The 27,916-nt window shown below is 41.3% G+C and overlaps 1 long non-coding RNA gene across 1 annotated transcript in view; it reads right to left on the minus strand.

Moving 5' to 3' along the window:
* Positions 1 to 8,942: 8,942 nt before the first annotated feature.
* The window catches only part of LOC140134041 (uncharacterized), a 57,155-nt gene continuing 38,181 nt past the window's right edge, over positions 8,943 to 27,916 (minus strand). The window contains exons 2-3 of the long non-coding RNA XR_011856036.1: positions 12,377 to 12,716; positions 8,943 to 9,126 (exon numbers count right to left, since the gene is read on the minus strand). This is a non-coding gene — a long non-coding RNA (uncharacterized lncRNA). The remainder of the gene's footprint in view (positions 9,127 to 12,376; positions 12,717 to 27,916) is intronic.

The following is a 27,916-nucleotide window of genomic DNA, read 5'->3' on the forward strand; positions in this document are numbered from 1 at the left end:
TTTCCATATGGATTGTGTTGTATATATAATACACTGTAAGAAATAAGTCATATGTAACATAATGAAAGGGTTTACTGGAAATTTATGCAGTATTCACTATTTACTTTTTGATTTAGGAGCCCTGTTTTTAGCCTCACAGTCTCTATTCAAACCAATCAGCTGTAATACATACAGCATGCGCCATCTTCACCATGATTTTTCTCCATGGAGTCTTTAGAGTAGCGGATTCAATGACAAAATAAAGATTAATCTAACATAATAATTGTCTAGGTATTTATTATCAACTAAATATGGGTGTGGGGTAAATATGTTTAGTTTAAAATGCTATCAATTATTGCATGTATGGAATAACAATAGAAAAAAAGTTATTTTGGATGTTAATTCATCTCTGATAGAAGTTTTTTTTTACTAAAAAATAAGACATTTCTTTCACAGATGTATAAAATCTTGATCAATACATTAACACATATTAGTAAATTGAAATTGGAAATTGAAATTGGGGGAGTGAGCGCAATCTGCTGGGAAAATAGATTGAAAAATATTAACACCATTTCTTTGAACATGTGTCATAGATTTGTAAGGTTTAATCTCATCTTAGGCTTTACTATTACCCTCTTTTTACTATTACCCTCTTTTTACTATTACCCTCTTTTTACTATTACCCTCTTTTGTTAAACAGGTTCTACAAGGATGCAGAGGTTAAATGTAATAGATATGGAGATAGGGAAACAAACTTTCTTCACATTATGGAACTGTCTTTTTTTGATAGATTTTTCATGAAATCAACACTTGAACTAGGATGGAACTATCTTTCTCGATAGAAAACGCAATGTTGGGAGGGACGGTGGGCATCTCCACTTCAGTGAAGAGAGTTAAATCTTATGAAAGGTTATGGTCTTTTCAGAACAACTTGTTAAGGAAAAGGGAGGAGTTGTGGCAAAACTTATTGACATTGATTTTGTTTGTTTGTTTGTTTGTTTTTCTCTCCACTTTTCTCTCCTCTCTGCCTGGGTTGCGGGTAGGCAGGTTTTAAGGAGAAAATGTAAAGATTACGTTGAAACTATAGGTATGATGTAATTTTAGTACTTAGTACTTGTAATATATTGGATATTGATTGTAACTTATGTGCAAAGTATTTTGTATGTGTAATGTTTGTATATGTAAGCAATAATGATGAGACATAAAAATTGATTTCAATTAAAAAAAATATATGATATAATAATTAATATGGATAATATGATTTATTACAATGCAAAAACATCAGCTGTCTGAATGTCCATATAGAAGTATTATCACAAGATTCATACATATAACTCTATAAAATCAATGTAGCCAAATCTTAAGTTCTGTGAATGAAGAAGCATAATAAACTTGAGATTTCATAGGCAGATAACAGTTTTATCTACCCATTGGTGTATATAAATTTGAATTTAAAAGATAGGTAGAAAGGTAGGTATATCATAATTGGTGAAAAGCGGAGCAGTAACAAAGATATCTTCAGGGAGCGTTGATCCTGTAACAGAATGGTGGTGCCCTGTGCAGCTAATATGTTAGTGCTGAACATGAGTGGGGCAGCAGCCAATTAAATGTGCCAGTGGCATTTAAAGAGTTAAGGATCGCAATCAGTGCCAGCGATCACAAGCGTTAACAGCACGAGGGTTGACACAAACCCAGATCCCAGAACCCAGGTGGTTTCACAGACTAGCCCGCAGTGGCAGCTGAGGTCGAGTTACAGATACAGGATACAGTAGGATACAGTAATACAGTAGAGTACAGTAGTAGGATAAAGTCATGTAGGATACAGGCACGTAGTCAGGGCAGGCGCAGAGATGCAGGGTCAAAGTTCAAGTCCGAGGTCAGCAACAGGAGATCAGCAAGGATCTCAGGGAACGGGAACAAGGAACGGAATAGGAACGAACGCAGGGCAAAGAAAGCTTTCTCTTCTCACCATAGTTCAAAGATCCGGCAGGGAATCCTGGGAACAGTTGGCCTTTAAGGAAACACGGAAGTGACAGTGCTAATCAGCCGTGCGCTGGCCCTTTAAATCTTTGAGTGCCGGGGCAGGCCTGGCTGGACAGTGGATCGTGGAGAGGTGAGTTTGGAGTGGGGCCTGGGGCAGCGCCACAGAGAAGGGCATGGGTGTGCCCCCAATCCATGACATGGATCGCTGGGACACCCGTGACAATAAACTATGGAAATTTGGGGGGAACAGGAGACTGATTTAGTTTCTGAATTTTTAATGCAGCCACTCGATTTCACTGTAAAGGGGCCTACTGAGGCTCTGTCCCCCAGGACTATTGAAACCTGGAGCCAATGCTGGCCAGAGGCATTGCTTGGGGTTCAACATAGGAGAAGAATCCAACTACATAGGTTGTACCCAACCCAGCAAATACCAATATTACCAGCATACAGTAACCATACAGAGACACATACTGGGTCTACTCAACATGCACACATCTTATAAATAATCACAGAACATAATAATGCAGTGATATTCATGTCTCCTATATCTTCCATCTGACTAAGAAAGCCATGGCCACTACTACCAGCTGCACCTTGTATTGGTGCTATACTGTATGTGAAGCTGACAGGGTCTTTATACTTTCTTGTAAGAGTGCTATCCATGATGACAGATACGATAGGAAACTTTTCTATTCATATCCATCAACCTGACATTTTTATATAACATATGAGTAGTTATTCTGTTCGATGTATAGGATACACCCTCACATATCTACTGCAGGCCTGCACTATAATTCCTGCATTTAACTTAACTAGTTGAAAGTAGTGGAGAGGGCCCCAAGAGTCCACTTTTCTGCTCTAGTAGCTATGTCTCTAATTCAGCATGAACTATGTTTGTCTACTGATTTTTTGCAGTATGGACATCCCAAATGTATGAACATTTCGTTGACTGGCTGAGTGTGCTCCCAGTGTGACTTTGTAAACCTTTTGAACTGCATCACGATGGTGGCTGTTAACCTTGACAATGAACTGTCAAAAAGCAGAAAGAGTAGCCAGTAATATTGGAGGAATTAAAGGGGTTTTCCAAGACTGTCTAAAAAAACAATGGTGGCCGGGGGGACTGCTTAAAAAAATAAACATATAGTTACCCGCAATGCCATTGCTCTGCGCTACATTCAGCTTCCGGCCGGCCAAGGTAGCCGGCCACGTCCACCCTTCCCTATTCTCAGCTTTGTATATTGCTGGAAAGTTCAAGAAGCTCGGTGAAACACAGCAGTCGGTATGAATCCAGCTTTATCAAGGTCCTGAAATTTGTAATTGATTTTTTGAGAAAAACCACTCGGATCAAGGATTAAACAAGATATGTTTTTGCATCAGTGTAGCTACAGCATTCTCAAGGTATGCTTTGTTCACAATACATAAAAACAAATGGTAGATTTCCTTTAGTACAAAACCTAAAAAAATGGAAATGCAGCATATTATGCCAATGCCTGGTGTAGTAGCAATTTCAATAAATTGTTATGCAAGAATCTGTTAGGAATAGTCGTGGATTCAACGTAAATACAAACAGCACATGTATACCCGTAACTGGTATGTCAAAGTCTACTGATAAAATGATATGAAGCGTTCACTGCTGAATCATTTATATGTTTTCACTTATTCTTCACGCAGATTTTTGTCTTTTATTACCATTGATTCACATTGTCATTTCCCATCAAGCAACTTATGTTTCTTACTGAATGAGAGCTGTTTTGACAGGATTTTCCAGTTAAATCTTTATTATCAAAATCAATAGACAAGCAGTCACAAGCTGTCCATAACTCAAAGGCCTAACATAGCTGTTAGACAAATGTTTTGTAATCTTATCTACCAAGCTTTATTTAAATTTATCAAACAGCGAGTGACTGCCACACATTGGGGAAAATTTATCAGTAGTGTCTGAGAGCCATCTGTTATAGCCCATGGTAACCAATCAAAGCTCAGATTTCATTTTCTCACAGCTATTAATAAAATGAAAGCTGAGCACTGATTGGTTTCCATGGGCAACTAGAACACTTTTATCTCAGACACTTCTGATAAATCTCCCCCACTAATTGGAAAACAACAGTAACTCAGACACTTGACACTTAAAAACTATTTTATTTTTGTCAATATATTGTTACAACATATTACAATAAATAAATTGCTGCATGTTTTTCTTAAAAGGGATTATTTCAGATAAAAAAAACATGGTCATTCAAAATAAAAATTCTAATCAAATAAATACAAATAATAATGTTATTAATTAATTCATAATATCTTAATAATATATAAAAATGTCACATTTATGTACATTTGACTAAATTCTTTACATATTGTAGCAGAATTTACGACACATTATTATGGAATCATCTGATTACATAAGATCACATAATATGTGGAGATTTATTAGAAGTGTGTGAAAGCAACATTTTTCTAGTTAAAAAATTAAGCATGAACAACTAGAGCAGTAGACTTGCTTTTTATTTCTTGAATAACGCAGCAAAAAAGTGTTGGGAAACTAGAAGTGCAGGAAAAGTGTTGGGATTGAAGAGCTGCATCCGAATTGAGTGTCAAAAAAAAGGGTGAGTGTGGGAAATTAAGCTAAAATGTGATGTAAACAAATATCGCTAACAAAAAAACTCAGCAAACAAAAAAATGGTGCAAAGCCAATAATGAATGACCCCTATTGGCTGGATGTTTCAGGTCACTGTAATGCTACTAAATTAATTTGAAAATTTTTTATTAACACTTCTGATTCTAACTTGTCATAGTTTTTCCATGTCAACAAATAAACATTTTTGCAAAGTAGTGTATGTCATTAAGTATTAAATATATTCATATATATTTTCTATTAAGAAATAATAAGAAACATGTTGTGCTATTCATACATACAAAGTATCATAAAAAAGTTGTATGCAGTACTACCAGTAAAAAGTATAAAACTTGTCAAAATTCATTTAGGAGCTGTAGTTTGTAAAGCACCCATCACAATAAGACTGCCATGAAATTTCCAATGCTCAAGATGATAATATAAATGAAAAAAACTAAGAAATAGGTAACACAGTGCTCACCACCATGTCTAACACACTGCATGTAACCAAGTTTGAAAAATATAAGAAGTTACAGATGAAAACACCTACTGATGTGCTCACAAAATGTAATTTTGCCCAGTGTCAAGAATTACAAAGTATTATTAGAAAATGTAAAACAGAAAAACATGAAAATGAATATACACATAATGGCAATCGGATGCTGGCTGAAAAATAAATAATACATAGTCTGCATATTCAGTAAGGGACGGTGTGCGATGTAATTCACTGAAGCACGAGCATATGATTGAAATGTGTATGAATTCAAAAAGCATAATCATACATCTGTACACAAACTGCATAAAACACCACAACAAGAAAATAGCAAATACAGAACAGATACAATCAGTATGTAAACTGTGGACTACAAGCTGAAGAAAAGCCAACTTTCTGCATAGTTGGTTTAAAGTGAATAAATAAAGGATATTTGTTTAGCAAGAAAGAACTTTTCAGCCATAAATTGTGAATATACATGTAGCATGCATTTTAGATGAAATTGTTTTTGTTTTACAAAAATGTTTTGCAAGGATATTACTGCAGCAAAAAAGTGTTAATCTGATTGCTTAAACCATTCTGCAAGCAGCCAGTTTTGTCCTTTTTTTCAATGTCAAAGCTGTAACTTTTTTCAGATAGCTTATATTTCTTGATAGTGTGCATACAGCTTAGTGGCTACAGCTTATTGACTCTGGCATTGTTTTAAAGGGAACCTGTCATCACACTAACCCTCCCTCAAGCCCACAAAGAGTACCTTCTTCTGTAATATGGATATTTTTCCATTTAGCGTTTTAACTTCCTGCCTTCAAAAATCCCTAACTTGTTTGAGAGCTTGTTATCGCCATAATAAATTGTACTTCCTAGTGGCAACTTTTTACATTCCGTGTACTGGAAAGCTCAAAAATTCCAAATTCCAAAACACATTTTTGCATATTATTGTGGGATTTGTTTTATAGCTTTCACCTCGAGCTCCATATGACACCTCTACTTCATTCTTTGGGTTGGTATAATCACATGGATAACCAGCTTATATAGGTCTTGTAATGAACATGTCCAAAAACAGCACAACCACAACCAGACTTGGTGCTACCCGTCAGACTGGGTAAGTGGTGGCGAAATTACCCTGTAACGTCCCCGAGGACTATGACCCTGCAGCAGATACACCGCCCTGACAAGAGTAATACTAACTAATGGTCCCTGAGTGACCATAGAACATGACAAAGAGGACTTACTTCATCTGCTAGCTGCTGGATGGTGGAGCGGACAGGTAACAGGAATACTGACAGAACAATGTTCACACTATCTACAAAAAAAGTGTCAAGTCAGAATCAAGAATAAAGAGAGAAATGGACATTGCCGCCACCACTGACTGGTTCAGCTGTCCTTCACTCACAGCACAGCTGCACAACAAAACAAGCCATTACTCCCACCCAGCTTTTCATAAGGAAAGATCCTGAAAGGGAGCTGTCAGTCACAGGAAGTGTTGGGTGCGTTTTACAAGCACAGAAGCTTGAAAACCCAGGGTTGGGCCAGGAAGCCAAGTGCCATGTGCGGGATGTGGTTTTTACTATAGGCCTTTATAATACTGATTAAGTATTAAGCATTAAGATTAAGTATTATGTAATACTGATTGAGTAAGTAGAACAAATAAACTGTGTGAATTTTTATCATACTGTACTGTGCTATTTGCATTTATTATTCCTCATAGGGTTTTTCTAGTGGATGGGACCTTACAGGGAAAACTGTTGGGGATTGGAAGACTCAGCAGAAATGTGGAATCAGCATGAGTGTTTATCCTCTCCAACAAAAGAGAACTCGTGGAAATGATTTGGAAAATATATGACCTAGAATCGATTTTTCGCCATATTCTGACGCCAACAACATTTCTATATTTCGATGTATTAGTTTTTTTATTTTCAGGAGGAGCTGATGTTTTCATTTCTACCACTTTGGCCTGCATTTATTTACACATGTATTTATCAAGTGTCTGCGCCAGTTTTGTGTTGCAGCTGCACTGTGTCCGACAAGACAGAAATTATACACACCTAATGAGGCGTAGTACTGCTCAGTCGGAGTTTGCACCACATTTATTACTGACGTGCATCGCAATTCTGTCTGCACCACAATCCTGCAGATTTGGGCGCCAGATTAACATATACTGTGCGCCATTTCTGGTTAATCTTGCAAATTCCACAGGCAACAGCCCCTAGTGCAAACTGCACTATCTTTGCTAAATGTGGCACTTTGGGTACTGTAAGATCTTTTGATCACTTTGAATGAAAATATTTGTGTTGTGAAATAATAATAATTCTAACAATAATAATTATAATCTTTATTTATGTAGTGACATCAAATTCCATAGTACTTTACAAATCATAAATGGAATTTTCAGTTCCAGGGTTCACCAATGGTAATAACTGTTTTACTATTGTATAGATTGGGACTTTGGGATGGAGAAATACCTAACATGTTTATGACTGTGTTTGTTTATTTTTATTTGTGATCTAGTGAAAACTTGAACTTTTAGTATTCCCCCCAGTTTTTTGTATTTTTTATACTTTTTAGGTCCCCTAGTGTACTTGAACAATAAAGGGTCTGATGACTAACACAATATATGGTGTTACCAAAGCCAGGCTCCTTTACAGATCCCACTATGACAGACATAAAGTCCTCAGTTAGGGTCCTGCTGTCATAGCAACCAGCTGGCATCCTCCAATGATGTTATGGAAGCACCAGCAGGATCCAAGATGGCGGCGAAATCACTTATGTGTTGCCATCACATTTGAAGGGGCATCCGCAATTTCTGCCAGCATTAATTGCATGCATAATAGAGCTAAAATCTACTACCCATGAGCCTGCTACATAAAGCCTTAACAAACATGTGATATACAGATACGTCAAATGTCTTTAAGATGTTAATTCAAATTTTTATTACCTGTATTATTCAAAAAAAGTGTTTTGAAATATTTTTTAGAGGTTTTAAAAATGCTATGCAACCTAATAAAAATAAACATTGTTTTTTGCAACACATCTTTTACAAGCCATAACTATTTTCTTTTCTTGATCTGAGCTAGTTGGGGGATAGTTTTTGTGGGAGTTTGATGTGCAGGTATCGCTTGCAGTTATATGAGAGTAATTTCATTGATCCATTATATTCCATTTTCCATTTGTGATTTTGATGTTCATAAATTAATTTAAATAATATTCTCTCATACAGAGAACATACTTTTTCATCCAGTATGCCAAAAAAACATACCAAAGGTGTTAGAGAAAAAGGACATTGTAGGATTACTCTTAGGGTTTCCAGAACTGTGGACCGGTATGAATGTGGGCATTCCCATTACAAATTCCAAAATGCTGCTGGAGTCTGGTGACAATTTAGTGCTAGTATTTTTTTCTATTTTTTATGGAGACATATTGGGACAGAAAGTTCTGTTAGATAACATGTTAGGGGATAATTTTATTATTTATCACTAGAGAGACCAGAAGAAATTCCTCTTCTAGTTCTGGATTCAGAGCTTTCCAGGTTTCCACCCATTGATGTGACTAAGCTGATTGTGCTGGGTGTCAGAACATCCACTGATCTCACTGATGGTTTTTGCTACTTAAAGAAAACTGTTTTAAAGAAATAATACTAATATATTAAATGAGTAAATTGTTTGGACATCTAGATAATAGCAGATGAGAAAAGCTACATCTGTTAAAACCCTGTAACATGTTACCTTGGCCCACATATATCACAGGAGTCTTTAATGAAAGGTTCTCAAAAAGTACAAACTCATACAACAGTATAATTTATTTCTACATTTAATAGCCAGTGGAATAAGATGAGGGATTTTTTACTAGACACTAGAAAATTTTGTAAATTGAACCCACTCTAATAGATGTAGTTTTCGAGAGACAGCTCAGCGGAGTAAAAGTCTTAAAGATATCTTAGTACAGAGTCATAATGTGCCTTCAGCATGAAATGTATTTGACTTCTGGGGTCCACAGAGGGGTTGATATTCATGTGGAGAGTGTTCAACCTGCGCCAAAATGATGAGGGCCTCTTCTTTAAAATCTGTAGGGGGAATAAGACAATTTGAAATTTGAGAATACATCTCATGACAGACCACATGTGTAATTTACTATGCAACCTGTGGATGCAGGAAGAACTATGTGATTTGACATCGAGAGAGCAAAAAACAAGAACGAGGGAACATGTTAGTGATACCACAAAAGCTAAGGATTTTGCAGATGTAACCAAATTAAAAACCACTTTAAGTTGTTTCATAAATGTAATCCTGCTACTTTCAAGGTGAAAGAAAGTTATAGATAGGGTACATTTTTTGGCATCAGAGGGGGAGATGTAATAACGATGTTGGTCCAGTAAGAAACAAAGTTTCTATGATCTATGTTTCTATATTCTATGCCCTGTTAGGTTTGTAAAATTAATTTTGTGTATCTAATGTTTATTTATTCTCGTATGCAGTCTTAAAGGGAACCTGTCCCCAGGAGAGCCATTTTTAGCACTCCCCCAGTCCCCACAGAGCATAGTACATACACTGCCAAAGTGTTTTTGTATAAAAAATAGGTTTTACAGAAAAAAAGATATGTTATATTGTACCTCTCATTAGCATCTGTTGTGTGACTAGGCAGTTGCCAAAAGGGAGTGTCTGGAAAGGAGCAGTTCCCCCCCACCCTTGGGAAACATGTAACCTTTTCAAATATATGAATAACTCCCCACACCGTAGAGGGGATTGGCTGTAGAGCAGCAGGGGGCGTTGCTAAGCCAAGTGATGGGTGTTTTCATATATTTGAAAAGGTCACATGGAGAAGCTGTTCCCCAAGGGTGGGGGGGAACTGCTCCTTTCCAGCCCCTCCCTTTTGGCAACTGCCTAGTCACACAGCAGATGCTAATGAAAGGTACAATATAACATATCTTTTTTTCTGTAAAACCAATTTTTAATACAAAAACACTTTGGCAGTATATGTACTATGCTCTGTGGGAACTAGGGGAGTGCTAAAAATGGGTCTCCTGGTGACAGGTTCCCTTTAAGTTGATATTATATCATTTCTGGACTGGATGATGATGGTGCAATTTTTTAGAGGTAAAAATCTTACAGATGTTTAGATGAAGGTGGATTTACTAAATATTTGAAGAATAATGAGAAAATAAGAGAAACTTTGGAAAGAATATATTATTTACTATATATAAGCAATGCAATGATTAACATGGGGCTCATAGTATGATGTATTGTATAAAATATGCTTTTGTTGGTAACTACAGATATGTTAATATAAAGGATAATAACATTCAGTGTACTAAATGTGCAACACCCCTGCCAATGCAAGGGTTAAATCCAGTGTTGCAAAACTTAATCCCTCTCCATGCCATAGAGCTTCTAAGGAGTCTGATCTACTCTCTAGGGGTCCCAAGTGCTGGTTGGATGACACCCCCTTAGGTCTCCTGATCTTTGTATATTGCCTCTGTTGACCTGTTGATTTATTTCATCCTTGTATACTGTTATTTATATATTATTGAAGCACAGAACATCTGTCTATCTTGTTAGGTAATGGTGATTGCTCTGAAAAAGTGGTGAATGGGAAGAGAAGTGTGAAAAGGGGTAAGCGGGGGTTCTTTTGGGGGAGAAAAGGAAAAGACTGTGATCTCTAGGTAATGGTTATAGAGAGGATAATAAGATGTCTAGAGATGAAAGAGAAAATAGATTACTCTACACAGAAAGAGGAAAAGACAAGTGTGATCAGAAAATATCCCTATAGAAATATGGTAGAGTTTTCTAAACTTGGGTTTTAAGGACAAATGTGGTTAACACCCAACAAATGTACGTAACACAGGATTCTTTTAACCAAAAAGGGAGATGCAGATATGTCTGCCAGTGAGGTACATGATTGCAATATCTACATTTTTAAGGGTATACAGACTAATTGAAGAAATATCTATTAATAGCAAGTTAAAGCGAACCTGTCACCAGGAATGTCATTTTTAGCTGGTGACAGGTTCCAATAGCCTGTACTATGTTGATTTTAAAAATGCCTTTGGTAGCATTCTAATTCATTTTAGTAGTTTATAATATTTCATTTTACATTACCTGGATCCCTGCTAGAAGCATGTGGTAAGTCCCTGGAGAGGGGCTGCTGCAGCCTGTGTGCTTGTGTTAGTCTCCTTTTCTCAACACATATGCAGCTCCCTCACCACTTCCCACTTCCTGTTATGTACTTCCTGTTATGTACATTAAGGAGGTGGATGGGTGTGGAGTGAGGGGGAGAGGGAGAATGCATGAGGAGACAGGCATACACAGGCTGCAGCTGAGACTTACCACATGCATCCGGCAGAAAGCCAGGTAATATGAAATAAACTTTTATAAAATACTGAAATGATTCAAAATCAGACAAAGGCAGACATTCCTTTTGACGGGTTCATTTTAATTTGTTATTAAAAATGTAGGTAGATCATTCTTTTTTATGTTACTGGCAGAAATATCCATATCTTTCTTACTTGGTTATAAGAATCCTGTGTTATGTGTAAAGACAAAGGCAGATTTTTTATTATGGTATGGTATCGGTATACTCTTTTAATGTGCATAAATATTTTCTTTAACCAATTTTTTGTATTTGTTTTATTACATTTATGTACAATATTGGTACAAAGTGTTTTTAATGAGGTCATTTTTGTCAATGTCACATCCAGGAGAGATGATACATTTTTTAATATGAAATTCAATTAACCCTGATACATTTGTAATGAGATAGCACTAGGTAATATTTACTTAAATGTCAATGTGTAAACCTTTAATTATCTTCAATCTGCTTTATTTCTAGTTCTATAAAATATATAGAACAAGGGGTGACAAGCATTGTGCTGCATGGTGGCAGGCAAGTAGGTCAGCACATCCAAGCTCATGATGGTCAAGAAATTGAAAAACTTTTCAGGTAATTGGCCAAAACTTAAGTAGATAGGTAAACCTTAGGAACTCTGAATATAGTGAAAAAATAAGATTACTGCAAAGCTCACAAACTTCCAAACTGTGGTAGGACTCAAGAAAAAGGTACAAGCCTTTAGTCTTTGTCAGTGAACAAGGAACTTTTACTACAGTGATTTACATGTGTGTGGATATTATTGACTAAAACAAAATGATGGTATATGGAGTTTGCTGCTTCCAATGGGAGCTAATTTTTGACCACCACACCTGATTGTTCTTGCAGAGAAAGCTAGGTCTTATTGGGGACATAAGGCTTATGCATCATGCCCACGATCCAGTTTGTTGTGCCCACCTTGCATCAAACTTTCTGTGTGAGCTGGTACTTACCATGTCAGTTCATTTCCGGTTGGAGAGGGTTTAAGCCAGATGTTCAAGCCAGGACATGTTCCGAGTTAGAGGCATCAAAATAGCATTTGGAATGGGGCCTTACATAACTATTTCAAGCTCAGTGGATGTTTCCTAGAAAACTGAAGTAAGGGTTGATCGCTGGAATATAGGTTGAAGAACAGAGGATCCGAGAGCAGGATCAGTGATGATTACAAATCCTCTCCTGATATGATATTACAAAGTTGTTGCTGTTCTAGGAAGGCTAAAGCTGGACTAATAGGAAGCTTTTGCTTGGGCCGGGACCACTGATAGGCCAAAGTACTTTTCTCAAAAGGTACTCCTGCGAAGACAAGATTCTTAAATAAACTCAAGATAACAACGTAACACATTCTCTAATTTACTTAATAACAAATATACTTATTAACAAAAATACATCAACAAACTGTCTCTATCTGTCCTGGTGTTTACAATTTTGGTTGACCCTGGATCTGACTATCGTCAGATTCTTCTCATTAATAGCTTCTCTGTTCACTGCAGTGTTGTCTGGCTCCTGCCCCTCCCTTCTGCATTACCAGTACAGCCCAGACACAGGTACTTCCTTCCCCCAAGCAGCAGTGTGCAGAGACTTACTCTACAATCTACAGATGGATAAAGTCTTTATATAGAAGCTGACCCTGTGATTTAATGATAGGTGAGTTAGCAAAGCTGGAGGTGTTATTGTATTTTGTATCCATCTCATTGTCTCATCTCTCATCTGTCTCATCTCTCTTTTTGTCAGATGCTAGCAGAATGGACCCTGATCATCAAAACACATTGTAAGCACACAACATCTCATAGCAAAGAGGAATCATGAAGTGTCTGCTTAGAGACTCCCCACCCACACTCTGGATTCTTACACTGACCGGCCTAGAGAGTGATAGAACCCAAAACTGCAATAAAACTGATTAAAATTGCAAATTAAGGGGTTAAAATGATCTTTATTGTGTAAATATGAGAACTTTCTCTCATGGGAAAACCCTTTAAGTTTGTTAATGAATTGAACTTCAGAGTACCTGAAGAGGTGGCAAAAAGGAACTACTTTGCTGCATGCAGGCCAATACCTAGTTGTGGAATCCCTGCTTATGGGATTTTTCTTAGAAGACATTGGGCAAAAGGCTAATTTCCAGTTGAGGAAAGAAACATGCCTTTAGACTAACTTTGGTAGGAGTCCAACTTTGGAAGATGTTAAACTTCAGAGTGAGATTTGGCAGTAGTCCAACCTCACACCTTTAGAGGGAAACTGTTCTTTGCAGCTAATGAAATGAAATGAAATGAAACGAAATCAGCAGCAGATATCTCAATTCTCTGAGTGGTGATCTGACCATGATTCCATTTATTAGAATAGAAGCCAAGACGCAATGATCAGATCAGTCTATAAAATGAGAAAGAACTGTCTGTTTTTTTAATTTACTATTTTTCAGCTAAATTTGTTATTGGGGATATATTCTAACCCATTTAGTACTGGAATCAGTCAGTATGAATTATCCACTGCTTGAGCACCCGGGACTAGCATTTTTATTTTATAATATATACTATAAACTGTTATACTGTTGGCTTGTTGATGAGGTGCTACCCACTACTGGTTCTGGAGCTACCAGGTTACTAGGTTTCATCTCGTGTGTTTTGGTATTGTTCACTTGCAACCGCCTGCATATGACTATTCTCCTCCTGACCCTCTACTGTTGACAGGTTAAGCAGTGAAATATGACAGGGTACTTAGATAACACACTTTCAATTAGCCTAATGGCTGGTGACATTATAGTTATCACCTGTGCTATTTATTCACAAATTTAAAATATGGTTTAATTAGAGATAGGTGAATCGATTCTAACCAGAGATGAGCGAACATACTCGTCCGAGCTTGATGCTCGTTCGAGCATTAGCGTACTCGAAACTGCTCGTTGCTCGGACGAATACTTCGCCCGCTCGAGAAAATGGCATCTCCCGCCGTTTTGCTTTTTGGCGGCCAGAAACAGAGCCAATCACAAGCCAGGAGACTCTGCACTCCACCCAGCATGACGTGGTACCCTTACACGTCGATAGCAGTGGTTGGCTGGCCAGATCAGGTGACCCTGGGATAGACTAGCCGCTGCCCGCGCTGCTCGGATCATTCTGTGTCTGGGTGCCGCTAGGGAGAGAGCTGCTGCTGGTCAGGGAAAGCGTTAGGGTGTTCTATTAGAATAGTGTTAGGCAGGAGTGATTCAACAAGAACCCAACAGCCCTTCTTAGGGCTACAATAACGTTATACTTTTTTTTTTTTTTGTTTGCTTGTGGCTGGGCTTGCTGGCACTAGTAGTGCAGCTAGTACCATATTGTGAGGAATTAGCAGGGGGACTTGCTACCGTTGTGTTTAGCTCTTAGTGACACACATATCCACCTCAAACACCAAAGTGGGAAAATTTATTAGGGGTTTGATTTCAATTAGGCACAGTCTGCCAGTTTCTTTTTATTTTACGTTTATTTTTTCATAACTCAGCGTCATCTCATCAGTGTGCTTTCATACTTGGCTAGAAAATAGCCAAAGGAGAATCCAAACGGCTTACTTACGCCTACAATAGCGTTATATATATTTTATTTCTGGTTGATCTGCTGGTGGCTGTCCTTGCTGCAGTGCATATACTAGCCAATTGTCAGGAATTTGGAGTGAGACTTGCGACCGCTGTGTTTAGCGCTTAGTGACGCACATATCCATCGCAAAGACCGAAGTGGGAAAATTTATTAGGGGTTGGATTTCAATTAGGCACAGTCTGCCAGTTTCTTTTTATTTTACGTTTATTTTTTCATAACTCAGCGTCATCTCATCAGTGTGCTTTCATACTTGGCTAGAAAATAGCCAAAGGAGAATCCAAATGGCTTACTTACGCCTACAATAGCGTTATATATATTTTATTTCTGGTTGATCTGCTGGTGGCTGTCCTTGCTGCAGTGCATATACTAGCCAATTGTCAGGAATTTGGAGTGAGATTTGCGACCGCTGTGTTTAGAGCTTAGTGACGCACATATCCGGAGGATCGGAGGATGATGAGGTGACAGACCCAAGCTGGGTTGAGAGGCCGGGTGAACAAAGGTGCTTCTGAGACGGAGGAGAGTCCTCGACCAGAACAGGTTGGAAGAGGCAGTGGTGGGGCCAGGCGGAGAGGCAGGGCCAGAGCAGGTGCATCAGCGCCAAATGTGTCACGTAGTGAAGCTCCCGTGGCGAGGGCTCCCGCGGCGAGGGCTAGATTTTCAGAAGTCTGGAGGTTCTTTAAGGAAACACCGGATGACCGACGGACTGTGGTGTGCAACCTTTGCCAAACCAAGATCAGCAGGGGTTCCACCACTACTAGCTTAACTACCACCAGTATGCGCAGGCATATGAATGCTAAACACCCCACTCAGTGGCACCAAGCCCGTTCACCTCCGGCCGTGCACACCACTGCTCCTTCCCCTGTTTCAGCTGATAGTCAGCCCCCTGCCCAGGACCCTGGCACAAAAACCCCATCGTCGCCTCCACGATCCTCCACAGCATCCACCAGCGTTCAGCTCTCCATACCCCAGACGCTGGAGCGGAAACGCAAATATAGTGCAACCCACCCGCACGCCCAAGCCCTTAATGTCCACATCTCCAGATTGCTTAGCCTGGAGATGCTGCCCTATAGGCTAGTAGAGACCGAGGCCTTTCGCAACCTCATGGCGGCGGCCGCCCCTCGGTATTCGGTCCCCAGCCGCCACTACTTTTCCCGATGTGCCGTCCCAGCCCTGCACCAGCACGTGTCAGACAACATCATCCGTGCCCTGACCAACGCCGTTTCTGACAAGGTCCACCTGACCACGGACACGTGGACGAGTGCTGCCGGGCAGGGCCACTATATATCGCTGACGGCACATTGGGTTAACTTGGTGGAGGCTGGTCATATACTGCTGACGCCGAGGATTGCGGGGCCTACCTCGGTCCAGGTCTTTCAGGCCTACTATGCCTCCTCCTCCTCCCACCCCTCCTCCACCTCCTCCTCCGAACTACCATCCGTGGGCATGCCGCCATCAGTCGGTAGCTCTAGGCACAGCAGCAGTGCCGTCGCTAAGCGACAGCAGGCGGTGCTCAAACTGCTGAGCCTAGGCGATAAAAGGCACACCGCCCAAGAGCTATTACAGGGCATCACGGCGCAGACTGATCTGTGGCTGGCACCGCTGAACCTGAAGCCAGGCATGGTTGTGTGTGACAACGGCCGTAACCTGGTGGCGGCTCTGCAACTCGGCAGACTGACACATGTGCCATGCCTGGCCCATGTGTTAAATCTGATAGTTCAGCGTTTCCTCAAGACATACCCCAATCTGTTTGATTTGCTCACGAAGGTGCGCCGCATCTGTGTGCATTTCAGGAAGTCCAGCACAGATGCTGCCACTCTCAGGGCTAGCGCAGCGCCGCCTCCAACTGCCCGCTCACCGACTGTTGTGCGACGTGCCCACGAGGAGGAATTCAACATTAACCATGTTATCCAGAGTTTACCAGCAGCGCAGAGCGATTGTAGACTGCCAGATGTCAACTTCCACCAGAACTGGTAGTCAGGTCAGTCAGCTTCCTCAAGTCTACAATGAGGAGTGAACGTGAATGTCTGATATCTGTCAGGTGCTGAGTAACTTCGAGGAGTCAACACAAATGGTCAGTGGCGATGCCGCCATCATCAGCCTCACCATCCCGCTGCTTGGCCTGTTGAAAAACTCTCTGATCAGCATGAAGTCGTAAGCTTTGCGCTCGTCACAAGAGACGGGGGAAGAAGATTCCCTTGTTGATAGCCAAAGCACCCTTAGGTCTGTTTCTCAGCGCATATCGGAGGAGGTGGAGGTGGAGGAGGATGAGGAGGAAGAGGAGGAGAATGTTGGTGAGACACAAGAGGGGTCCATTGTTGAGTCCTTCACTGTTGAGCGTGTATGGGCAGAAGAAGAGGAGTTGGAGGAGTTGGAGGAGGAGGAAATGGACAGTCAGGCCAGTGAGGGGAGTGAATTCTTACGCGTTGGTACTCTGGCGCATATGGCAGATTTCATGCTAGGCTGCCTATCCCGTGACCCTCGCGTTCAAAGAATTTATTCCAGCACCGATTACTGGGTATTCACTCTCCTGGACCCACGGTACAAGCAAAATCTTTCCAGTCTCATCCCTGGAGAGGAAAGGAGTGTGAGAATGCATGAATACCAGCAGGCCCTGGTGCACAAGCTGAAACACTATTTCCCTTCTGACAGCGCTAGCGGCAGAGTGCGTAGTTCTGCGGGACAAGTAGCGAGGGAGAGTAGGCAAGCAGGCAGCTTGTCCAGCACTGGCAAGGGTACGCTTTACAAGGCTTTTGCCAGCTTTATGTCACCCCAGCAAGACACTGTCACCTGTCCCCAGTCTCGGCAGAGTAGGGCTGATCTTTACAGAAAGATGGTGAGGGAGTACGTAGCTGACCATACCATCGTCCTAAATGATCACACAGCTCCCTACAACTACTGGGTTTCAAAGCTGGACATGTGGCACGAACTGGCGCTGTACGCCTTGGAGGTTCTTGCCTGCCCTGCCACTAGCGTCTTGTCCGAGCGGGTTTTCAGTGCAGCTGGTGGCATCATCACCGATAAGCGTCCATGCCTGTCGACTGACAGCGCTGACAGGCTGACGCTTATTAAGATGAATAAAGCCTGGATTTCTCATAATTTCCAATCTCCACCAGGTGAAGGAAGGTCAACCTGAATAATTTATCCACTCCTCCTCCTCCTCATTTTCCTCCTTCTCCTCCTCTTTGTACACTAAAGCAGAGGAAACTGGCTATTTTTTGACAGGGCCCACTGGCTCTAGCTATAGTACTTTATGCAAACTTTTATCATTTACCAATATTATTTCAGCGCTTCTTGCGCATCTGTTTACATTCCCCTCACCCGCCATAACCTAAACTTATAAGAACGCTACTACACTTGATCTTATACAAAAGGTTCTCTTAGAAGTGCTGTTTGGGGAGTAGCCTAGAGACAGGGGCTTGGATTGGCGAAAGCTCTCCTGGCAGCGGAGCGCCAGCTCCATGCGCATCATGCGCTTCTTGCGCATCTGTTTACATTCCCCTCACCCGCCATATCCCAAACTTATAAGAACGCTACTACACTTAACTTGGTGCAGGCTGGGACCGAGTCTGACCCTGGGGCTGGTCATATACTGCCGACGCAGAGGATTGCGGGGCCTACCTCGGTCCAGGTCTCAAAGGCCTAGTATACCTCCTCCTCCTGCCACCCCTCCTCCACCTCCTCCTCCTCCGAATTACCATCCGTGGCCATGGCGCCATCAGTCGGTAGCTCTAGGCACAGCAGCAGTGCCGTCGCTAAGCGACAGCAGGCGGTGCTCAAACTGCTGAGCCTAGGCGATAAAAGGCACACCGCCCAAGAGCTATTACAGGGCATTCCACATCAAACTTGTTAACTTTGTCGCCACCCTGCTGTGTAATCCACAAAATATACTGGCAAACTTTTATCATTTACCGATATTATTTCAGCGCTTCTTGCGCATCTGTTTACATTCCCCTCACCCGCCATATCCTAAACTTATAAGAACGCTACTACACTTGATCTTATACAAAAGGTTCTTAGAAGTGCTGTTTGGGGAGTAGCCTAGAGACAGGGGCTTGGATTGGCGAAAGCTCGCCTGGCAGCGGAGCGCCAGCTCCATGCCAAGATCCAACTAACATAGTTTTAGCTGCAGCACCTTTAATCTACTACTAGTTCACTGCCTCCATACATGGTCCCCTTATCAAACGAGCTGTGTCAGGCAGAATTTTGGGTTGTTTTCATGGCTTCCTTGTTAACTTTGTCGCCACCCTGCTGTGTAATCCACAAAATATACTGGCAAACTTTTATCATGTACCGATATTATTTGAGCGCTTCTTGCTCACCTCCTTTGGTTCCTCTCTGCCACCCATTGGTTTGAAGCCTGAGTCCATTTAGGGTATGTCGCCATGCCACTCTCTAGCCTACCGCTGCTGCCGCTGCCTCTGCATGCCGTCCCCTATAGTGTCGGCCCCCTATAGTGGATGTTTTAGATGCTATCTTGCTTCATTCTGTCACTCTGTCATGGCCATGCTGTTGCCCATAATTTTGGCATAATGGTGTGATTAAGCAGCCTCAGAGGCATCCATGCATGCTGCCCCTGCTGTTTCCTGTCCATTTCCGTGGTGTTTCCATCCTTTTCTGAGGTTCCCAGGTGTTTGGCCAAGCTTCCCTGTGCAGAGCCTTGGTCCCCTTGAAAAATGCTCGAGTCTCCCATTGACTTCAATGGGGCTCGTTATTCGAGACGAGCACTCGAGCATCGGGAAAAGTTCGTCTCGAATAACGAGTACCCGAGCATTTTAGTGCTCGCTCATCTCTAATTCTAACGAATTGGAATTTGGTTACACAATTTGTAACAAAGCCGAAATTACGGTGATTTGTGGGAACAAAGGTTTTTTCTCCTCCTTTATTACCAAAATGGGTGTGAGTACAACGTGTTACATGGGGCAGAGAACTCTGGGAAGGAGAAAGGAACACCCTCGATCACCTGTGCAGACCTGTAAGCCTATCAGCGACCAGCAGGCTTATGTGATGTCACACAGACTATAAAAAGAGGCAGCCATTTTCAAATCTCAGCACTTCACACTGCATGTGCTGCCTGTAGCATCCAGCTGCTTCTACTGTACTGTGCTGTTGTGATTTTTGCTCCAAGGGTGTCCCAAATAGCAGTTCTTGTTTGTTTCTGAAGTGAAAAGGAAGAAATCAGCGTGATTCCTCATACTTTCTGTAGTGATTTCTGCTTCAATCCCAGGGTGTCTGTTCTTGTGCTTCCGTATACAAGAAAATAGCAGTTCTTTTTTGTTTCTGAAGTGAAAAGGAAGAAATCAGCGTAATTCCTCATACTTTCTGTAGTGATTTCTGCTTCAATCCCAGGGTGTCTGTTCTTGTGCTTCCGTATACAAGAAAATAGCAGTTCTTTTTTGTTTCTGAAGTGAAGAGGAAGAAATCAGTGTAAAATCCACATACTTCCTGAAGTGATTTCTGCTACAATCCCAGGGTGTCCGCAGCCAAACTTGATGCGTGGCTGCAACTTGCAGAGTTTGCAGTAGAGAAGCTGTCCTGCCCAGCCAGTAGTGTGGCATCAGAGCGGGTATTCAGTGCAGCGGGAGCCATTGTTACACCAAGGAGAACCTGCTTGTCCACCTGTAATGTGGAGAGACTGACCTTTGTCAAGATGAATCAGGCATGGTTTGGCCAGGATTTCAACACACCAATGCCTTATGCATCTGATTTATGCCTCCCCCAAACGTTGAGAAATGAGTCAGGATTCTAACTACCTGCCTCAGCCACTATTCTGATGCTGCCACCCGCCTGATGCCACACATCTGCTGCCAGTTGCCCAATCTGTATCCCACCATCTTTACCAGGGACTGGAATTGTCATACACGTCCACACTCTGTCATTGATCCACTATGTGGCCTGCCATGTTGCTGCCATGAAGGGCAAAAATGTTCAGTGATGTCTATGCAAAATTACTGCCAACAACCTCTGCACTCTTTTGGAGGGTTTCTACATGTATCTGCGTTTAACAGAACAGCTTCTGTCGTAATCTATGGAATCATCTGATGTCAGTGTAAAAAGAGTGCACTCTTTGATGTTATAGTGGGATCTTGGCCCTCAGCTCAGTCCTTTCAAGCTGGCACAGACGTTACCTTGTCAGGCTATTTTCCCACTTCGCTTATTTGGTGAAGTTGGCCTATGTAAGTGCACATGGAATTGAAGAGTGAAGCGATTCTAAGAGTGGCAGCTGTCATGTGTGTGTCATACTAAAACACAGCATTGTTTGAAGACCAAACCACGCTCCCTATTTTTATTTAAGCATGGCACAACATTCTACAATACCCTACAGGCTCTCTGCAGCAAAGAAATACCTGTTTTTTAACTTGATCCATCATGATTCGATCCCAGTCGAATTGTATTTTTTCGAAAAATTTGGCGAATTGGCTCGAACGGAATTTCAACAAATTCGCCCATCTCTAGGTTTAATAAATTCCCTTTAAGAAGTGTCCTTCTAGTCTTTTGTTCATGGTGGTGAATACATTTGTGATTTCAATGCAGTGAAAAACATCTTCTTTAACCTAGTTTACTATGTTTTATCCTCCTTTGATATGAAACAATAACAAAAGAAATATTTTTCTTGCATTGAATTCTGAAATTGCTAATTCTTATGGTACAACCTTGGAATTTCTGTAACTTTGTATTTGCACATTCAAAATAATCAAGAATAAATATTTAAACTCAAATAATAAGTAGTCACGCACCACAAATATAAGAATTTTTATAATATTTGTGCCATTCCAAAACTGCAAACTGCAAGGTCGTTTGTGCTTATTGAAGTCAACCTCAGTCTAATGCACAATGTCTCCTTTAGTCTTCCTTTAAGAGCAAAGATTGAACATACCTTACCATCTTTTGTACTCCTACACTTATTCCAACTTGTTTTGTAAGCTTATCCTTGTTTTTTTTATGCAAGATCCTTCAGATTTTTGACTAAACAGTAGCTGACTATATACAAGATAAGACACTAATTCACTGCTGGATGCAGTAAGGTTCAAATGTTATGTACATGAAGCCTCATTATAGATCTCTAAGTCTGGCTGCATCCTGCAGTTAATCAGTGTCTGACCTTGTATCCAGTAAGTATGGTCACTGCTTGGGGATATTTCTAAGAGAAGATGCAAAGGCTGCTGGAAAATGGGGATTACGATTCACACAGTTATTAAAAAATTGGTTACTTGGAAAAACTGACTCCTTTTCTTTGTTAGGGTTAAGTATTGGTTGTCTGCTTTTGGTCAAATATGGCAAATAAATAGAAATGTGTCCTTCCTTACATTCCTTACGTCATCTTCTTACACAAAGGGCTATCTGGATCTTAGTTGGGACATCCTATTTCAGGATAGGGATGTGTGAAATGCTTTTAAAGTTTTATTAATAATGTTGTGATATTTTGATAGGTGGCTCATTACATACTTTATCCAAACTGGAGATCAGTTAAATGTAGGCATATGTTTTCAGTGACAGAATACTGTATTCCAAAGTAGCATTGTTTTGAAAAGATGGTCATTTCAAAATGTGTAAACTTGGACATTTGCATCCATGAGCAGGGTTGTATTTGCCACTAGGCACTATGGACACAGTACATAGGGCAGCCAGCTGAATGGGGTGGGCAAAAAGCAGGGAATTCATTAATATTCACAAAAATAAAAATTGGCCATACGTCGATTGGATATTAGTAAAGTAGGTGGATCAGCTCCTCCTGCTCCACGGACTATTAAATCCTTTCTTTTACCAGTCCTGAGATCACAGGGTCACATGCATTCCCTTCTCACATGATCTTCTGTGAGGCTTGGAAACTTCTGGCTTCTTTGTACATGGTTGGCTTATCTGCATGTGTCAGACTGGCAGTATAGGAAAAGAAGAGGATCTGCTATGGCTGTCATGGGTCAGTGTTTCCTGTAATAAAACTATGTATTTTTGTTTATTTTTGTTTCATTTAAATTTTTCAATTCCATATTTGAATAACTGGATCTGAACACCCATAGCACCTTTTGCTTCAGTGAAAGGAAGGTTCTTTGGTTTTCCTATGATTAAATTCCCCAAATCTGGAGTCCTTAGTGAGCAGCTTCTTTCAGCCACCTAGTAAGGAGAGTAGCCATCACCAGCAGCAGCAGGACATGGAGCAGATCCTGCACCAGTGGGTGGTGGCCTACTTGGACAGCACTCTACCACCCAAAGGTAGAACATCCCCTGGACTCCTGGGCAGCCAAATTTGATGTGTGGCCGCAACTTGCAGAGTGTGCAGTGGATAAGCTGCCCTGCCCGGCCAGTAGTGTGGCATCAGAGAGGGTGTTCAGTGCAGCGGGGACCATCTTTACCCCAAGGAGAACCTACTTGTCCACCAGTAATGTGGAGAGACTGACCTTTGTCAAGATGAATCAGGCATGGATCAGACAGGATTTCAACACACCAATGCCTTATGCATCAGATTAGATAAGCCATGATGCCTGCCCCAAACGTTGAGAAATTATTCTGGATTCTAACTACCTGCCCCAGCCACTATTCTGATGCTGCCACCCGCCTGATGCCACACATCTGCTGCCAGTTGCTCCATCTGCCTCTCACAATCTTTACCAGGGACTGAAATTGTCACCCACCTCCACATTCACTGTGCTACTTTCTGATCTCCTGCTGTTGCTGCTGCCACCTCCACACTTTGTCATTATGCCACTCTGCGGCCTACTCATGCTTCTGCCAACTGACTGCTGTCTGCCTGGAACACCCTGTGGTTTCCATAATTCTGTTTTCACCTGCCACCACTCTATGACATTTCCACTATGTTTGGTTTTCCCCTTCATTTCATCTGCCAGAAAGAATGAAAAGCTTCAGGATTGATAGCCAAAAGCAGGAGTGGATACAGAACACAGAGGACATGCAAATATCCCATTTACTGGTTTGTTTTTGGCTTTAGCAATACTGATAGATTATTGACCAATTGAAAGCGGACACTGGCGGATGAAAAGAAGGGCAAAATGATCAGTGACGTTATTGTGCAAAATTACTGCCCACGCCCTCTGCACTCTTTTGGGGGGTTTCTACATGTATCCACGTTTAACAGAACAGGTTCTGCCGGAATCTATGGAATCATCTGATGTCAGTTTAAAAAGAGTGCGCTCTTTCATATTATAGTGGGATCTTGGTCATCAGACGTTACCTTGTCCCACTTCACTTATTTGGTCACGTTAGCCCCTGTAAGTGCCCATGGAATTGAAGAGTGAAGCGATTCTAAGAGCGGCGGCTGTCATGTGCGTGTCATACTAAAACACACCATTGTTTGAAGACCAAACCACGCTCCCTATGCATATTTGAGCATGGCACATCATTCTACAGCACCCTACAGGCTCTCTGCAGCCAGGAAATACCTGTTTTTTTATGTGATTCGTCCTGATTCAATTCAGGTCAAATTAAATTTGTTTGAAAAATTCGTCAAACTCTAGTCTCTGACTATGTAGAAGGTCTTTCTGAACTAAGGTCTGTGAGTGTGGGATGGCTATGTCTGATCTGAGGTCTCTGACTGTTGGGTGGTCTATTAGTATTGGGGTCTGTAAGTGTTATGTCTGATCTGGGGTATCTAACTATGCAGAGGGTTTGTCTGATCTGAGGTCTCTGACTCTGTAGGGAACTTTCTCATCTGGAGTCTCTGACTGTGTGGATTGGCTATGTCTGATCTGGGGTCTCTGACTATGGCAGGCGTCTGTCATCCATTCCCTCTGTATTAGAGTTGTGCGTGTTAGAAGAAGAGGATGTAGCAGAGCTTTGTAAGTGAGTAGATGCAGCAGAGCTATATATGTGTATAGATTTTTTAAATTATGTCAAATATATTTTTTATTAAATCTGGGGTGTGTCTTAAGGCATATGCTATTGTGAAGTATTGCTGTATGGTTTATGAAAATGCTTTTATTTTTATATGTTTGCTGAATATGCTGAAACTGGGATGGCACCTGCCCATGGATGCAGGGGCGCACCTACCATGAGGCGAGTTGAGAAACTCGCCTCAGGTGGCAGCGCCTCCTGGTGGATGGTGGGGGCGGCATCAGGCAGATCACTCACCAGTCACTCACTACTGTGACCGCCAAGATGGCTCCGTCCCCGGCCACCTGGGATGCCCCTTCTGTCAGCGGCCGCCTCCCGACACGGCTCTCCCTGACCCGACCCGCCTCTCCAGTTCGCGGCCCACGTCTTCAATCCGCGGCCCGCCTGTGCCGGGTGCGCCAGGCCCGCCTCTCCCTTCTGCCGCCCAGCTCTTTCCCGTCCGCGACCGGCCCACATCTTCAATCTTATATGGTATATGGGGGCACACTGTATGTATTATATGGTATAAGGTGGCACACTGTATGTATTATATGGTATATGGCAGCACGCTGTATGTATTGTATGGTATATGGGGGCACACTGTATGTATTATATGGTATATGGCTGCACACTGTATGTATTATATGGTATATGGCAGCACACTGTATGTATTACATGGTATATGGGGGCACGCTGTATGTATTATATGGTATATGGAGGCACGTTGTATGCATTATATGGTATATGGAGGTACGCTGTATGTATTATATGGTATATGGAGGCACGCTGCATGTATTATATGGTATATGGTGGCACACTGTATGTATTATATGGTATATTGCAGCACGCTGTATGTATTGTATGGTATATGGGGGCACGCTGTATGTATTATATGGTATATGGAGGCACGCTGTATGTATTATATGGTATATGGAGGCACGCTGTATGTATTATATGGTATATGGCGGCACGCTGCTTGTATATTATGGTATATGGCGGCACGCTGTTTGTATTATATGGTATATGGGGGCATGCTGTTTTTATTATATGGTATATGGTGGCACACTGTATCTATTATATGGTATATGGGGGGCACACTGTTTGTATTATATGGTATATGGCGGCACACTGTATCTATTATATGGTATATGGGTGCACACTGTATGTATTATATGGTATATGGGGGCACGCTGTATGTATTATATGGTATATGGCGGCACACTGTATGTATTATATGGTATATGGCAGAACACTGTATGTATTATATGATATATGGCGGCACACTGGATCTATTATATATTACATGGAGGACGCTGGATATATTTTATAATATATGGTGGCATGATGTATTGATTTTATATTATATGGCGGATTGTTGTATGTATTTTGTTCTTTGTGGTAGCTCGCTTTGTTTACTATTACCGTATTTATTATTTATTGTTTATTATTATATAGTACATGGGAATCTCTATGTATTTTGCAATGCTTCATTTTCGAATTAAACCAATATGATCGGGTCTGGTCCTTACACTCCATGATATATTACATATATGGAGTGGGGAGGGCATCATTCTATAGCTCGCCTCAGGCAGCAGAAAGGCTAGATTCACCCCTGCGTGGATGAAGGCTGTAGCCAAGTGCCTCTCCCTGTTCTGAGGAATGCAGACTCCCTGGACTGAGGTTCTGCATATGTCACCAGTGATTTGCTGAGCATGGTGGGAGTAATACGGAACCTGTTCCAAGGAGGGTGATTCCCTTTGCATATGCCATACACATGTGATAATCTACTAATCAATGAACTATGGATATTACTTCCTCATTCATTACTAAATATCCTATTACTTCCTCGTTCCCTACTAGCCTTCTCAAGTTTTCAATCCTTTGTGACGTAAATAAAGCAGATCAGATCTGCTCTGGACAGTGCCACATCTCTACAGAGAGAGATCTTATACCATACTTCTATCTTGATGTAATTTCTTTGAGCTCACTCAGTGGATTATATAAATCATTAGAGAACCTGAGGTTGTGTTAACAGAGGCAAAATCGCGGCTATTAACCCCTTCAACGCCGCCGGCAAAGTCGCCGGCGGCGTTTAAAAGACGGCGGCGCGCGGGCGCCGCCATCTTTTTTCCGATCGCCACGCCCCCGAACGTCATCGGGGGGCGGCGATCGGTTGCCATGGTAGCCTCGTGTCTTCTTTTGACACGAGGCTATCTGGCAGCTGCAGATTCGTTACAATGAGCCAGTGGCTCATTGTAATGAATGTGCTGCAAAAATGCCATATATTGCAATACAGAACACATATATAGGAACAAGAGAAGTATTGCAGTATATGGTAGGAGCGATCTGACCATCTAGGGTTAATGTACCCTAGATGGTCTAAAAGATAGTGAAAAAAAAAATTAAAAATAAAGTTTAAAAAATAAAAAAAATTAATAAAATATTAAAAGTTCAAATCACCCCCCTTTCCCTAGAACGGATATAAAACATAATAAACAGTAAAAATCACAAACATATTAGGTATCGCCGCGTCCCAAAATGCCCGATCTATCAAAATATTAAAACGGTTACAGGCGGCGGTGACCTCCGAAGCGGGAAATGGCGCCCAAATGTCCAAAATGCGACTTTTACACCTTTTTACATAACATAAAAAATGAAATAAAAAATGATCAAAATGTCGCACAGACCTCAAATTGATAGCAATGAAAACGTCGCCTCATTTCGCAAAAAATGACCCCTCACACATCTCTGTGCGCCAAAGTATGAAAAAGTTATTAGCGTCAGAAGATGGCAAAAATTTTTTTTTCTTTTTTGTACACATTCGTTTAATTTTTGAAAATGTATTAAAACACAATAAAACCTATATAAATTTGGTATCACCGCGATCGCACCGAACCAAAGAATAAAGTAGGTGTGTTATTTGGAGCGAAGAGTGAAAGTCGTAAAAACTGAGCCCACAAGAACGTGACGCACGTGCGGTTTTTTTTCAATTTTTCCACATTTGGAATTTTTTTTCAGCTTCGCAGTACACGGCATGTTAAAATAAATAACATTACGGGAAAGTAAAATTTGTTACGCACAAAATAAGCCCTCACACAGGTCTGTACACGG

The sequence above is a fragment of the Engystomops pustulosus genome, chromosome 5 (genome assembly GCF_040894005.1).
Source record: "Engystomops pustulosus chromosome 5, aEngPut4.maternal, whole genome shotgun sequence".
In the NCBI taxonomy this organism is placed as follows: Eukaryota; Metazoa; Chordata; class Amphibia; order Anura; family Leptodactylidae; genus Engystomops; species Engystomops pustulosus.